The 13,850-nt window shown below is 38.4% G+C and overlaps 1 long non-coding RNA gene across 1 annotated transcript in view; it reads left to right on the forward strand.

Moving 5' to 3' along the window:
• The window catches only part of LOC146588672 (uncharacterized), a 16,806-nt gene extending 8,108 nt beyond the window's left edge, over window positions 1-8,698 (forward strand). Inside the window, exons 2-3 of the long non-coding RNA XR_014897359.1 lie at window positions 7,993-8,100; window positions 8,590-8,698. This is a non-coding gene — a long non-coding RNA (uncharacterized LOC146588672). The remainder of the gene's footprint in view (window positions 1-7,992; window positions 8,101-8,589) is intronic.
• Window positions 8,699-13,850: the final 5,152 nt, after the last annotated feature.

Raw genomic sequence — 13,850 nt, forward strand, 5'->3', positions numbered from 1 at the left:
TTTTTTAACATGTGACTTGAGCTGATTTCAAATGTGTGTGCCTGGAGAGAGAAAAAAATTGCAAAGTCAAGCAGCTTACCAATGCTTTGAGTAGGTTTGTGAATTGAAAGGAAAAAAAGGGCCATACTCCAATGCCCATACTGGGCAATTAAATCACCAACAGAGCCTTTAGCTTTGATTCTCCTGCCCCACCCTGGCATTCTCATCTTTGAGTATATGACTAATACGTTGTATAAGACCAAGAGGTTTTCTGCACTGAGGCTTTCTCTTTTCACTTGCTGCTAATTATGGATTGAATTTGAGGGGAATTGATTGATTTGGAAGGAGGACTGGTTCCAGACCTATTTGTCTTCTAGTGCAAACTGAACTCTGACCCTGAGGAAGTGGCAACTCATTTTTCCTGAGTTTGTGAGCCACCTACCCAAACTTGTTTTTGGCTAACAGGCAGAAGAAACAACAGCATGATCCAGTTTAGTGTTCCCCAGAAGTGCTAAMAGGTTTCTGCATCTACTTCCGTGCTACTGCTTACTACTGCCCCTGTTGTTCTGGTAGCAGGTGAATCTACAGTAGAAACTAGATGACCAAAAGGATATGGACTGAAAACAAGGAGAGAGGTGGGGTTTTTGTGTATGTGTTTGTTTGGTTTGGTTTGGTTTGTTTATTGTGCAGCTCAATTACAGCACTAAATGATGCCAAAAGAGATGATTTTCTAGCCTATTACTGCTTGCTCACTTCTTCTTGCACTGGGTCTTTTGTGATCCCATGGTGAAACTGGTTTAGGGAACTAAGGAGGCAGAAGAGCTTAGCTGTACAGAAATGAATTATTTTCTGCCAGTTTAACTCCCTAAACTGTCTCATGACAAAACCAAAGATCGCAGGTGCAATGTGGAGAAGACACAAGAGAAATGGCTGCAACCCAAAGCCAAGGCTGGGGTAACAGAATTATCCCGTTAGACTGTCTTAACAGTATTAGCAAASCACACCTGGGTGGAGTTGCATAGTGAGAATGTGTTCAGAGCAGAAACACCTTGAATAAGCTTCACTGCAAGGAAAATGTATGTAGTATCACCTTTTTGTGTAGCAAAGGAGTTTAGGAGATGTATAGGAGATGACAGTAGCTGTTGCAGGGTTCCAATGTGTCACCAGGGGATCGTGTTGAATGGGGTGCACAGCTGCCTTCTTGGGTGAGCCAGTAATGTCAACTTCGGAGCAGCAGCTGCTAACACACTTCCTCCAGCAGTAGGAAATCAGATTATCCGGAAACCCCAGTGCCAAGCACATCTCTGCTACCCATCAAGAGATCTGCTCGAAAGCTGTTGTGGCTCAAGAGCTCAGGCTGGACCCCCTGGTAGTACAGTGTAATTATAGTCATCTGAATGGCTTGTTCTGCAGCCAAGACAACAGTCTAGTCCAGAAGTGGAACCCCATAGAGCTATACTTAAGTGAAGACTTTATACACATTGAATACAGATGAAGTCATTGGCAGAGAGAGAAAGTGCTTCTTCCATTATCTTTTTCAGACTGGTTTCAGGTGTGATGCAGAGAAGGATGAGGAGATGCAATTTGCTTGAATCTAAATCTGCACTAAAAAGATTCCAGCAAAATGCACCATGTGCGGTATTTTAGAACAAAGAGCGTGTTTCCGCTAGGCAAATTTCAATACTCCATTTAGAAAGATGAGACTAGCAGGCTTATAACTAAGGCTAGTTTTCTTCTTTTAAATGGCAGCACGACAACGGTATTTTCTCCAAATGTTATGAGGTTACTTTTGAGTTGGCTGACTAGGTCCAGGCTTTGTCGGGGCAAAGGAAACTCTTCTGAGCTTCCTTTCTGTGGGGAAATCTCACTGCTGCTTGGATTCTTTGTTACAGGCTAATTCTTAGAGCCTGGATACTTGTGTGGTGAAAGCCTTGAATGATCAGTGGCAAAACTCCCGTTGCCTTCATAATGATCAGGATTTTACTCGAGCCACGTGGTATGATAAGACTTGGGAAGTGATTTTCATCACCTCGCTTTCCTTAAGAAGTGCAGTAGAATATAAAGAATTTAAAAAAGCCTTCAAAAGCTCTTGAGTTTTCAGACTATTGCATGTGGCTTGCCTGAATAAACATTTGAATTTTCAATCTGTAGCAGACTCAGAGGGGACAGCAGGAAAAATAGCATTTAGAAAAACATTTATGCAAGAAAAATCTTTAGGGATCATATGTAGGATAATCTTTTTCAAGGTCACCTTCATTTTCTACAATATAAGGGTTTTCTCAGTGGTAGTTTAACATTTTTTTGAATAAGCTGTAGAGCTAAGGAACAAATAATTTAACAAGAATGAAATATTTCACTCTACATAGTTCTCTACATAGATGAGAATATCAGCCCACTTTTGAATATAGAATTCAGATGATCTACCTTTTATCCCAAACATCACTGAAACATATACTACATACATAATGTGCTCTAGTTCTGTGTAAATGATTGTTTTAAGTATGATGGACCTGTTTCAAACAAGTGACATTTCAAACAAAGCTAGAACACAACATTACTGTGTTCTCATGTTCTCTTCAAATAACTCGCCTTCTTCAGGACTTTTCTTTGAGCATAAATACTTGTGAAGTTTTTCAGTGATTTTTTTCCTGGCATTTGCACCATGACCCCATTATTTTTAGCTGTGTAAAATGGCATTATGCAACTTCTGAAATTTGTTTCTTTCAGCCTTTTATAATTTATAAGTCTTAATTTCCAGGATACTCCCTTGAAGTTACCTTCTTTTTGTGACCTCAGGATTTTTCTTCCCAGACCTTTAGTATTTATTTTTATTATTTCTGTGGTCAGGGTTTGGCAATGTTGTTTTGGATTAATGACTAAACATACATAAGAATTGGATAGAATACACCTCTTAATCTCCTAATTTAATGCAAGGCTTGTTTATCAATAGTAGAAAAAAATATGGTTGGTTTCTGGACAGGTTTGACACATCCTAATAATAGACCTCTGCAGTCAGATAGAAAGGTTTTGACAAATGTGAACTGCATGTAATTCCTTGCTTGTTCCAAAATAGATGCAATTTGGTTATTTTAAATTGCAATGCAGTATTTCTTTCTAAACCTTTGCCCAGAAAGCATTGGAAGGGGAAGTCAGTTAGTTATACATTGTTTATATGGAAAATTTTAATTGACATAAAATTGTGTAAACCTGCTAGCTTCTCTGTTCTTGGATCAGGAAAAGATCTTTGGCATAAAAAGGAGCTGAATCTCTGTTCTAATTTTTCCCTTTATGCAGGAAACTGCAAATAATTTAATGCTCAGATGAAATTACTCAGCATTTTATTCAATAGTTGAATTTTCCTCATAAACGGTATATTCTGCTTTATGCCATAATATATCCTGTAATTTTTTTAATTGCATCTTCAGATAGTCTTTTCACTTTCTCTATATTCTGATTTACCTTCATTGTTTATTTACTTAGGCTTAATTCCTTCCCTAGCCTACTGTGAATAAAATGTTCCTCTGAAAATGATTAATTTTGCACTTTGTTTACAGAATAGTCTTGCAATGTTGTATCTGATCCCCATTAGCAGGAAAATAGAAATAAAAGGAGAAGCATTACTTCTCACCACAAATAATTTTGAATTCATTGGGATAAGCATTTCACTCAAAATGTTTAGGTTAGCTCCATAGCTCAAGCAGATTCGAAGGGTCTCAATGCTTATGCCTAATAGAGTGTCCTCCTGTGACTTTTTATTTTTAGCTGCTCAACAGTTCTTACTTTCTGTGAATTTTAAAGTTATTCTTAGACTAAGCAATACAGTATCTTCACAGGGAAAAACTGTGACAAGCATAGCTATGTGATATAGCTCATCATTTCATATGGCCCATCATTTTCACCTGAAGCTCTGGCACAAAAAACAACCAAAGATTAAATGGGTACTTTAAACCTAGATATTAAATTTTGGGTTCCAGTTCACTCTTCTCAGTGCATGAATTATTGTCGATACCTTGAGCAGTCCACCATCCTCTGTAAAACTTAAATGAAGGCCCACAGCTTGCCTCTGAATATTAACATATATGCAAACCTGCTTCCCAGAATCCAACTATACTTCTATTGCTGACATTTTAATAACATTGATTTTGTGGGAATATTAGTCCCTTGCTGCTAGTTCTTACCTGAAACCAAGCTCAAATTTCTTAAAACAAGAAAATGGTACTTATTTACAAAAGATGTTCACAACCCCTTTTTATATGGGAATCATACATTTTTACAGAGCTTAAGTATGTATTATTAATTGTGAATAAGAGGGATCAACGTGATCTAAGTCCGCTCATAGAAAGGGGAAAGAGTTTTGAAATATTTATTACAAACAAACAAACCCTGAATTTGCTAGATACTGAGGGAACATTTTTTTTAAGAACAATTACGCTGTATTTGGAAAAACTGACATTTTCTTTCTTAACTAATTTTAATTGGCATTATGCTCCCACTGAGCCAAAAAATGGAAGGCAGCAGCAAAACATAAAGTAGGAGCAAAGTATCTTAGCTGATGAAAGCATATATATAAGGCTCTGAATTCTTTCTTATAAATATATTCTACATAATGCTGTGGTCCTAGGGTAGTTGTAGCCTGTGTCTATTCCTTGGCCTGTTAACAGTCATTGACATTGGGCTGCCGATGGAAGCAGCTGTCACTTTTTACCAGTATAATGACTGCCAGCAGCAGGCTCAGAGGAGCTGTTTTTAATTGAATTTCTGATTTCAATTGGGTTTCAGTTTGCAGTTCACAGCTAATGGAGTTTTGCAGGGTGGGATCTTATAGGATGTCTAGGAGTATTTCAGATAYCTCTGTAGTATAGAATTCTGTTCAGAAACATATCAAATATCACCTTAAAATTAGTTACATTTTTGCCCCCATTACTTGTGTGAGGCTTTTCCAAGATCTCATTGCCATAATGTTCAGAACAGTTATTCTGATTTCCAGCTTAAAAAGTATCTATGGCTGATTTACATCTATTTGTTTCTATGCCAATACTGTCTTTTTACTGAGCCAATTTTTCTTCCTCCCCTTTCAGAGTATTTTCAGAGGGCAGCCCTATCCCCCTTGGGCAGCTTTCTGCTGGGGCTAACACACTAGGCTTGGATGAGGCATAGTGGTACCAGTGGGACAGGCAACTTCAGGCTCACATTTTGCTTATGTTCTGAGTGAGGAGTACAAATTGCCCCTCTCCTGGCACCTRTAGGGCTGTGTCAGTATAATGCTAAGCCTCAGCTAGTAAGTTCTGCTGAAAACTTCATTAGCACCATGCTAATTCAGTCCCTATAGGTTCTGGACCAGGAATAGGTCATCTGAGAGTAAGGACAAAGGTGTTTATATCTGTCTGCACCTCTTTGTTCAGATATGCTCCTAGTCTCTTCTCCTGAGATGGGCTTTCCTTTTCCCTGAACCTCCTAGAAGCTCTGTTCTGCATCTGTTTCATGTAAGTCTTATTTTTCTGCATCATATAGGAAAAGATTAATTGGAGAACTAGACATGGCTGTACTCGCTCCTTTATTTGCATTAGCACTGCTTGATACAGCATATGGTCACTTGTGCAGCACAGTCGTTCTAGTCAGGCTGGCTGATGTCTGGAAGTTGCAGACAAATGCATATGCAGTTTGACAGCCAAGCACTTGGACAATGAGTGTGACATGTCAGGCATACACTGGGTGTATGTTACATGTGCTATGTTATTTGATGGGTGCTGTGYAATACACGTTGGACCTTCTTGAAATCCCAAAATAAAATGAGAAGTGTATGCGCATAAGTTGTGGARCCTCTCCGCGATATCAGTCTTCCTGGGCAATTCACTGCAGGGTCAACTTGTCCCGATGAGCCCAGTACATCGCGAATGCATCGGACTTATTGTGCACTCACTGGCCATCTGTACAGTTCATGTTTCGCACACACTGGATTTCCTGTTCATGTGGTGCATGGCATGGGATTTCCCAGGCACAAATGTGGGAGCCTGGGCACATGCTCTGGGGCCATGTGACAGGGCTGTGGCTATGGATCTCCCCCATATGGAGCACAGCTGTGTCTGTCCTGGAAAGTGGTGACCTAAATTTTACATAGTATTCCAATAACATATGACCAGTGCATCCATTTCTACTGGAAATATCCCAGGTGTTTTTGGATCGTAATTCTTGTTTACCATAGCTACATCTCTTTAGGGGCTCATGCTGATCCTGAAACTCACTGAAACATCAGGAGTTTTCTCCTCTCCCACATGCATCTGGTAAGTGCCCAGTTTATAGATAACATTTTTGCTGCCAACTTCATGAAACTGAGCTAGGTARTACTGGATTTCATCCTGTTTGTATTACTTTAGTCCTTGAAGTCATTCAGTTCTTCCAGTGAAATATTCCAGTTCTGTTCTGTATGCCCAGAAATTTCATTAGCTCATTCCCAGTTTTTGCACCCAGGTTTTCAAAGTCACCGCTGTTGACCATATGCTTGTAATGATGTTGATCCAGATAATCAACTGACAGCAGATAACCTTAGCTGATATAAAATGTCACAGCTTTTTGTATCAAAATGGCTCAGGTATTATTTCCAATTAACTAAGGATCTGCCAGAATTAATTAGAAATACACATTTAAAATGTAATAATTCTGTAACTACTGTAATCTTAAAAAAAACAATAATCATTGATTAAAAATACCTCCATGGCCAAATTAACACTTAATACTATATCACAATATTAGAGGTGTTAAAATATTAAAGGYGTTATATTTCCATTATTAGGAATATGCTGCCTTGTTTAACTCTACTGTAACTGTATTTCCTATTTACAGACAATCCCAGTTATTGGGATAAAACATTCTCCTCTTTCTCGAGTAAGATGCCGGAGAGAGGATGCACCAAGCACTTGCTCGTCGGCATGACAACTTTCCCTTTACAACAGTGGCTTTGGAGCAGGTATTTAATGCAGTTTTGTTCTGCTGCCCRAAGTACTGGCCACTATGTTACTCTATTCTCTATGCCATAAGGGCGTTCAAGGCACCAACAATTCTGATCCTGCCTGATGTCATTGGAATTTTTGGTTAAAATTCTCATTGAAGCGGGACAGGACTGCATCAGCGTTGGGTGCTGGGAGCAGTGCTAACAGAGCGGGGCTGTTTTCAGCAGGGCCTGCGTACGCACGGGGCGTCACAGAAGCAGCTGATTTCTTTGCAGGGCTGGAGCACTCAGGGTCTGGCCTGAGCTAATGTGTGGTCACAGGGTCCTGTTCATACCTCTGTCTCCAGAATCTCACCTTTCTTTATAAATGCATCTCTTTGCCTGGTTATTCCCATCTCATCTCTTTGCTAATGTAACACTCCAGCTCTACGGCTGTGAAGAAAACCTAAGAAATCTGAGCCAAATGCAATAGTGTGTCTGAGAGCAGTCTAGATAACAACTTTAAGAGATGTAAACTGGGCCACATCTTGCATATGTTCAGTGGTGGTGATGTAAGTGTTGACATTGTCATGGCGACAATTAAAAAGCAAGAAGGGGAGGATCCTAGATGTGTAGTTTAATGTGAATATTTTGGTGCTAATAGTTGCCCCTAATCAAGGAAAACCCAAGCTGAGGCCTAGCATGCTCTATGGGTATTTTCAGTCCTATTTTAAGRGGGAACCAAACTGAAAAAGCAGGTGTACCGAGAAAATGGGAATAGATCCTGTCCTTGTTTTTGGTGAGCAGTATCTCATTTTGGCTGTTGATACAGGTGTTGCTTAATTGGGGATACTACCATCACTGTGGCCATTTGACCTTAGTCAACAGGTGATCAAATTGGAGCATGTGCTAGTAATAGGTGAAGATGCAGCCAACAGTATTTAATGAATTGCTGTTGAAGAAGTTTGGAACTTTTYCCACATTTTTGATTTATAATCAATCAGGGAAATACTTTACAGAATATCCTCCTTTTTGTGTATAAARATTATTTACTTTATTTGGAGCATTGCATATTATTTTTCCACTAGGAAAGCAAGATGTAGTCGGTTAAGCGTCTGAATGGAAGTACCCCAAAGTGGCCTCATATGAGTACTATTATGGACTATACTTGACTAGATGCTTCTTCCCAACTGTGGGTAAGTTAGATTGCTCTTTCCAAAAAGTTTTTCAATTAACTTTTTCTCCATTTAGAGAGATTGTTATAAGAATTAAAGTTGCTTAAGTATATTTTCTTGCAGTGAACATCTTAATAATAAAAAGATGATAAATAAAGTGCTGTGCTCATTGCCATCATATTCCATTACTATAGCTCTTTCATATATGGACATCCAATTTAACAACGCATTGCCTTGAATTCACAGCTCTGAATAGCTGAGAAATGTTCTTGTAATGTTTGCCCTTGGCCCCCAGTAACTTGCTGTTTTCTTGTATTACATATGATGAGTAAGCTACTTGAAGCAGTGTACATCTGTACATATCAGTAATGTTTGCGTAAGGTTTAATTTAGCTCTGTATATTGTATTGCAGCCTCCGCTTTCTGGGAGAGGTGAGGTGAAGAAATTGTCTAAGTAAAGATTGCAGAATTCATTATCTACTGTATATTACTTAGATATTCTACTTCTTAGTTCTAGATGCTTTTGTGCCATTCAAGGAATGACCAATATAACGTGGAGTCCAGGACCAGTTCATTCGGTCCCAAAGTGCATACAGGATGTCAATTCTACAGGAGTTTACTGACAGCTTTCTGCCTGTTCAGATACGTTGCTGTGTGTTGGGAGCAAAGTCACTCCCTTGTACCTAAACTAAGATAGAGAAGTCATTTGAAGAGTGGAGTGCAAGTTCTTATTTCATCTTCTGCTTTACTTGAGCTGTGTAAAACTGCCCAGGATTTGACTTGTTTGTTCCTCGATAGTGTGCAGCTGCCTAAAATGCAACCTTTTTCTTTCATATATATATATATATATATATATGTATATATATGTTAATGGGGAAAATTAAATGCATTGTATTTGTTCATCTGGCCTATTTGGTCTTATCTGACCAGGTATCATACATAACTTGAACATCAAAATGTCATGGGAAATTCTGAAAGCTGAGGCACTCAAGGTTGATTTAAGGAGACTTYGCAAGGCAATAGTTTCTGGGAGAGAACATGTTTTTTTAGTGTTGAGCATGCTAATCTAGGATGACGTGATTTAACTGTGGTGGTGTTATGAATGGTGTATCAGAAACTGATGTAAAACATGTGCTTCCCCTTTCTTCTGTTTTGCAGGCTTTCATTAAGTTTATTAACATCATTTCTTACTTTAACACCATCTCAGTCTCCATCTCTGAGTCTTGTACTTCTTGTTACACATTCTTCTTGGTATGTAACACCATTTTGCCAAAGTAKCATTGCTCCACAGTGTACCTTAATAAGCATGGGTAGATGTACATCTACTTGTGGACCACTGGAGACCAGTCTTCACTCAGATGTAATTACAAACCTCTTGAAAGACAATTCCATTAATAGCCACAGAACACAGAATAGTTGTTGAGTTTCTTATATGCTTGTCCAAGAGGAATTCACTGAGGCTATCAATGAACTTCACTCAATAACAACAAGTTCATAACAAATTTTGACTATTACTTTTAGAGGACAGTACAAATGGACGTGTTAACAGTGCTTTTGTTGTGTGAAAACAGCAGTATCACTTATGAGAGAACAGTACATATTTTTATAATACAATTTTCATGCATTACTGTTCATGTAAAGTGAAATAGAAATGAAAAGCTACCCAAGTTTTGTGATCTGGATGTTTAATATGTCTGTTATACATCTATTTTTTATTATTTTGACTTCTCCACTATGTGTGTATTTCTTCTTCTATTCTGTCCCCATTAATATCCTTCAGAAATTGTTTTTTTGAAATTTAACTTCAAAAGAGAAACTAGATTTTTCCAGCATGCTAAAATCTTGGGTGGCATACAGTGTTGTCACTAGTCATATAATTAAAAATTAACACCACTGACAAATGGTGCTTTAAAGCATTTATTGAAAATCATAAGTGCAGTCTGACTTTGCTGCTGATTTGAGTTTACATTTATGTAATGTACAGTTAATATGTATGATCTTGTTAAAGATTGGTTACTATTCAGTGTGTTCCTTGTTTTGTATTCTGTTATTCAGTTGAAGGGCTTAATTAAGTGAATCAGAGTATAAGCACATATTTGCTGCAACAATCACAATTCCCCATAGAAAATTTTCTCTGGCTTGTCTTGCTGGGATTTCCAGGAAAGTTCCCAGAAACAGTCTCACAGAATAGAGGGATTTCTCTTTTTAAAAACCTTTGTTGGTGTTACACAAATTTGAGCAACCAGAAGAGTTTAATTTTTGAGAAATAATCTTGAATGCTACATGCATGTGTGACTCTGTAATAACAAAATCTTCAGAATAAATTGTGTTTAAGTTGAATTTCATTTGATTTCTGTGGTTGACTTTGGAAACATTTGGTTGTTATTTTCCATTGAAATTCTCACTCGCTTGGGGCAGTAATATGTTTAAATGCTTTTTCTGTTAATTCTGCTCTGTAATTTTAATTTTAAAACTCATTTTTCCATTTTTTCAATTTATATTGTGTGTACTGATCCTTCATAGGCAATAAATAATTCTGCATTTGCTATTGGTGGTCTTGGTCTTAGTGTGCGTGTGTATGTGCTGAAGGGGTACGATAAAATGTCTTCTAAAAGGCATTGCTCTTTGATTTACAGAAAGAGAGGAAGAGGGATTCTAATTTACATCTATATTGCTAAAATGAAAATGTAGCCTCTCTTTTTAAAAATGTGGCTGTGATTTTTCAAAGTGACTTGTAAGGCTTAGATAATTCCATTTATGGGTGGCCAAAGTGGGACACTTAAAAAAAACCCAAATTTTTAGAGAAGGGTTCWATATTACAGATACTTCAACAGGACACCTCAGCCCCAAAGAGCTTGCAAAACTCCTTAAGCCCTCACTGTGTGGTCAGTACAGTTCGCTTGGTTGCTATTGCATTTTTTGGGACAAGGTGCTTGATTCCGTATAAGACATTAAAATAAGCTGATTCATGCCTCAGTATTCTGACAGTCTGATGACAGGTACTAAAGATACGAGGCACATGGAATGAGCCAAAAAAGGGAGTTGTTGTTTTGATATTTTGCTTTTTGCTTATTCACATACAGATTAATTAAAGCCATGTTTGCAAGAGCAGATGCGGAAAGATGCAAACTTGTGCTGACCACGTACCAAACCAACAAGGTACAAGTCAGCCTGAATCCACAAGCCGTAAAACTGTGCAGCATGCCACTGTTTAGCAGGAAATACTAGCTCAGGTGAAGTAACCYGTTACCAGAACTGTACAATTTTGAGTCCAATGTCGGATTGCTGCTTGCTATCTTGGAGTACCAAGGGGGSAGTCAGGCTCCATGTTCTCACATATTTGTAGCTATGCATCCATTTTTGTGAGTGTCAAAAGTTTGTTTCGAGGGTCCTCAAAATCAGTGGAGATTTATCGGTCATCTCTGAAGAGATCTTGGGCCTCAGATCCCAAGAGTTCTAACTAATTTGTTGATACTAAGTATCGTAACTGGGAGCTCCAAATTATACATGGGCTTCATATGGCAAATGTAAAGCAAGAAAGACATCCTGTTTCCAAAACCTTAGTCTGAATTGAGGGGAAGCATAGATGGAAATGATCATCCAGACCAAACTCTTGCCAGAGGAAGATAATGTCCTGCAGGCTGTTTACTAGCATTTGCCAATCTGGTTATAAAAGTACCAAGGAAATAGGATGCGTTACTGAGAAGAGTCTGGGAGACTGCTCCATTGTTTAGAAGATGTCATGCCAGTACATTGTCTTCTGAAATTAATTATTARTTTTTCTTTTCTTATCTTAATTACATCTCATTCTTGGTCACATTCTGAGTTACCAAATTACAATCTTCCATTCTTAAAGTTTATATAATTGTTGACCATTTTAATTCACCTTTCTGTCCTTGAGCTGACCGGCCTGGGTGGTCTGAGGTAAAAGAAAGGACTGCACAGGCTGCATGACCATGGCTGCTTTATGTTACGGGGGCCAGGACAAACGATGGCTCTGAAACTCCCTGTGCCACGTTTGGGTACCTRGCCTGCTCTTCCTTAATAAATCTGTTCTTCTAGCCCATCACAGCTTTTCGATTAGMGTTTGCCAGGGGCTATGTCTACATTACCAAGGAGTGTGGCCCAGTGCGAGTGTGGAGTGAATGTAAAAGAGGAGCTATAGAGTAAAGCTGTTGGAGCTGAAGCCTAACGTCCACAATTATGCATGTGTGTTAAGGTTTCTATTTTTGAATAGGTCTAGATTGGTCCTGCAAACCAGATGTCCATAACTGGAGTTCATTAGATGCAATCCTGGAACAACCCTTCTGATTTAACTTTGAAAGTCTGTGAGTCTGAGACTGCTGTGTTGTGTGAACCAGAGCAGTAAATAGGGATAATCTGGGGACTTTAAATGTGAATTCCTGATCTGAAATAAAATGCTAACGCAGATACAATCCATACCTTTCCAGGAGTGTGTTATCCAGAGCTAAATGCAGCATTCTTACATTTAAATATCAGCAAGGGAGATTGGAGTCAGACTTCAGGAAAATGTTTCCAGTGATAAGGGCAATGAAGCACTATGGAAGCACATGAATAAAATCCATGATGAGAGGATTTTAAGAAAAGGCTAACAGAATTTGGCAATTGGATAGATACAATTGTTCCTGTGCTGGAATGGATTGGATATTTGGAATTGGATTTGGATATTTTATGAGATCCCTTCAAGCCAAATTTCCTGTGATTCCAAAGCACCATTGTATTTGTTCTAGTCTGGCAACCTTTGTATATGGAGCTCTAAAGGGCTTTGTTTTCTTGCTATGTGACACTGCAATCCTTCCTGCTATTCCTGGGGTTTCTTTCAGTATTGCACCTCCTTTACCTTTTTTTTCCACCTGGTGAGTGTGTGTCCCTTTTTCCTATGCATATCAGTTTCGATTTTTGCAACTTGAGTTTTTTATTCATCCTCCTGCTGTTTCTTATAAATTACTTCTCTGCCCTGGCTGCAGCTTATAACTTCTAATTTAGTTACATCAGGGAGTTTCACTGATGTCAATTTACTCTCCTAGGTACTGAAGGTTTTCAATAAAATTGAATCAAACATAGCCGCTACAGATTTCTCCAAATAATCTACATTGCCCATGATAATCTGCCATTAGTCAGATTTCAAGAAACATCGGAGTGATTCTTTTCAAGTCAGTTTAAATTCAGGTTCAGATGAGACATAATAGTAAATACCCTACTGAATTGATAGCATATGATTGTTTTCTGCCATTGATTTGTAATTTGGTTGAGCAGACAACTAAGTGTGTTGAGGAAAATGTAATCTCATCAGGCATATGTCACTTTTGGCTTATGCTTTGGAGAAGAAGCAGACAGCCACAATGACGATAGCTATAGTCTGCATTTATGAAAAAAAAGTCTTATTGTATCAGGTGAGGCAGTAAGATACTACTTAAAATTAATGAAACTGCAGCCATGCTCTTCCTCTATGATATACATTATTGTGAATTAAGTGTCTTGAAACAACTGCTCCCCCAACAAATACACGTTTCACAGCCAAAACCCAAACAACTCAAGAAATTAGAACTTCTTTGCCATTGAATTTAAATGTATATTAAGCACCTTAATCCCCTAAGAGTCCCTTTAAACCCCTCCTTTTCTTACATTTGTTATCTTATGGATTTTTTGTTGTGGTAGCATCTGAAGATGCCAGTGTCACAAGAGGAGTGACCTTCTTGGCGGATGGTACAGATGACCAGTTTCAACAGGGAGGACCAGTCCAGACTTGCC

The sequence above is a fragment of the Rhea americana genome, unplaced genomic scaffold, assembly GCF_003343005.1.
Source record: "Rhea americana isolate MKP2758 unplaced genomic scaffold, rheAme1 scaffold_5, whole genome shotgun sequence".
NCBI classification, from domain to species: Eukaryota; Metazoa; Chordata; class Aves; order Rheiformes; family Rheidae; genus Rhea; species Rhea americana.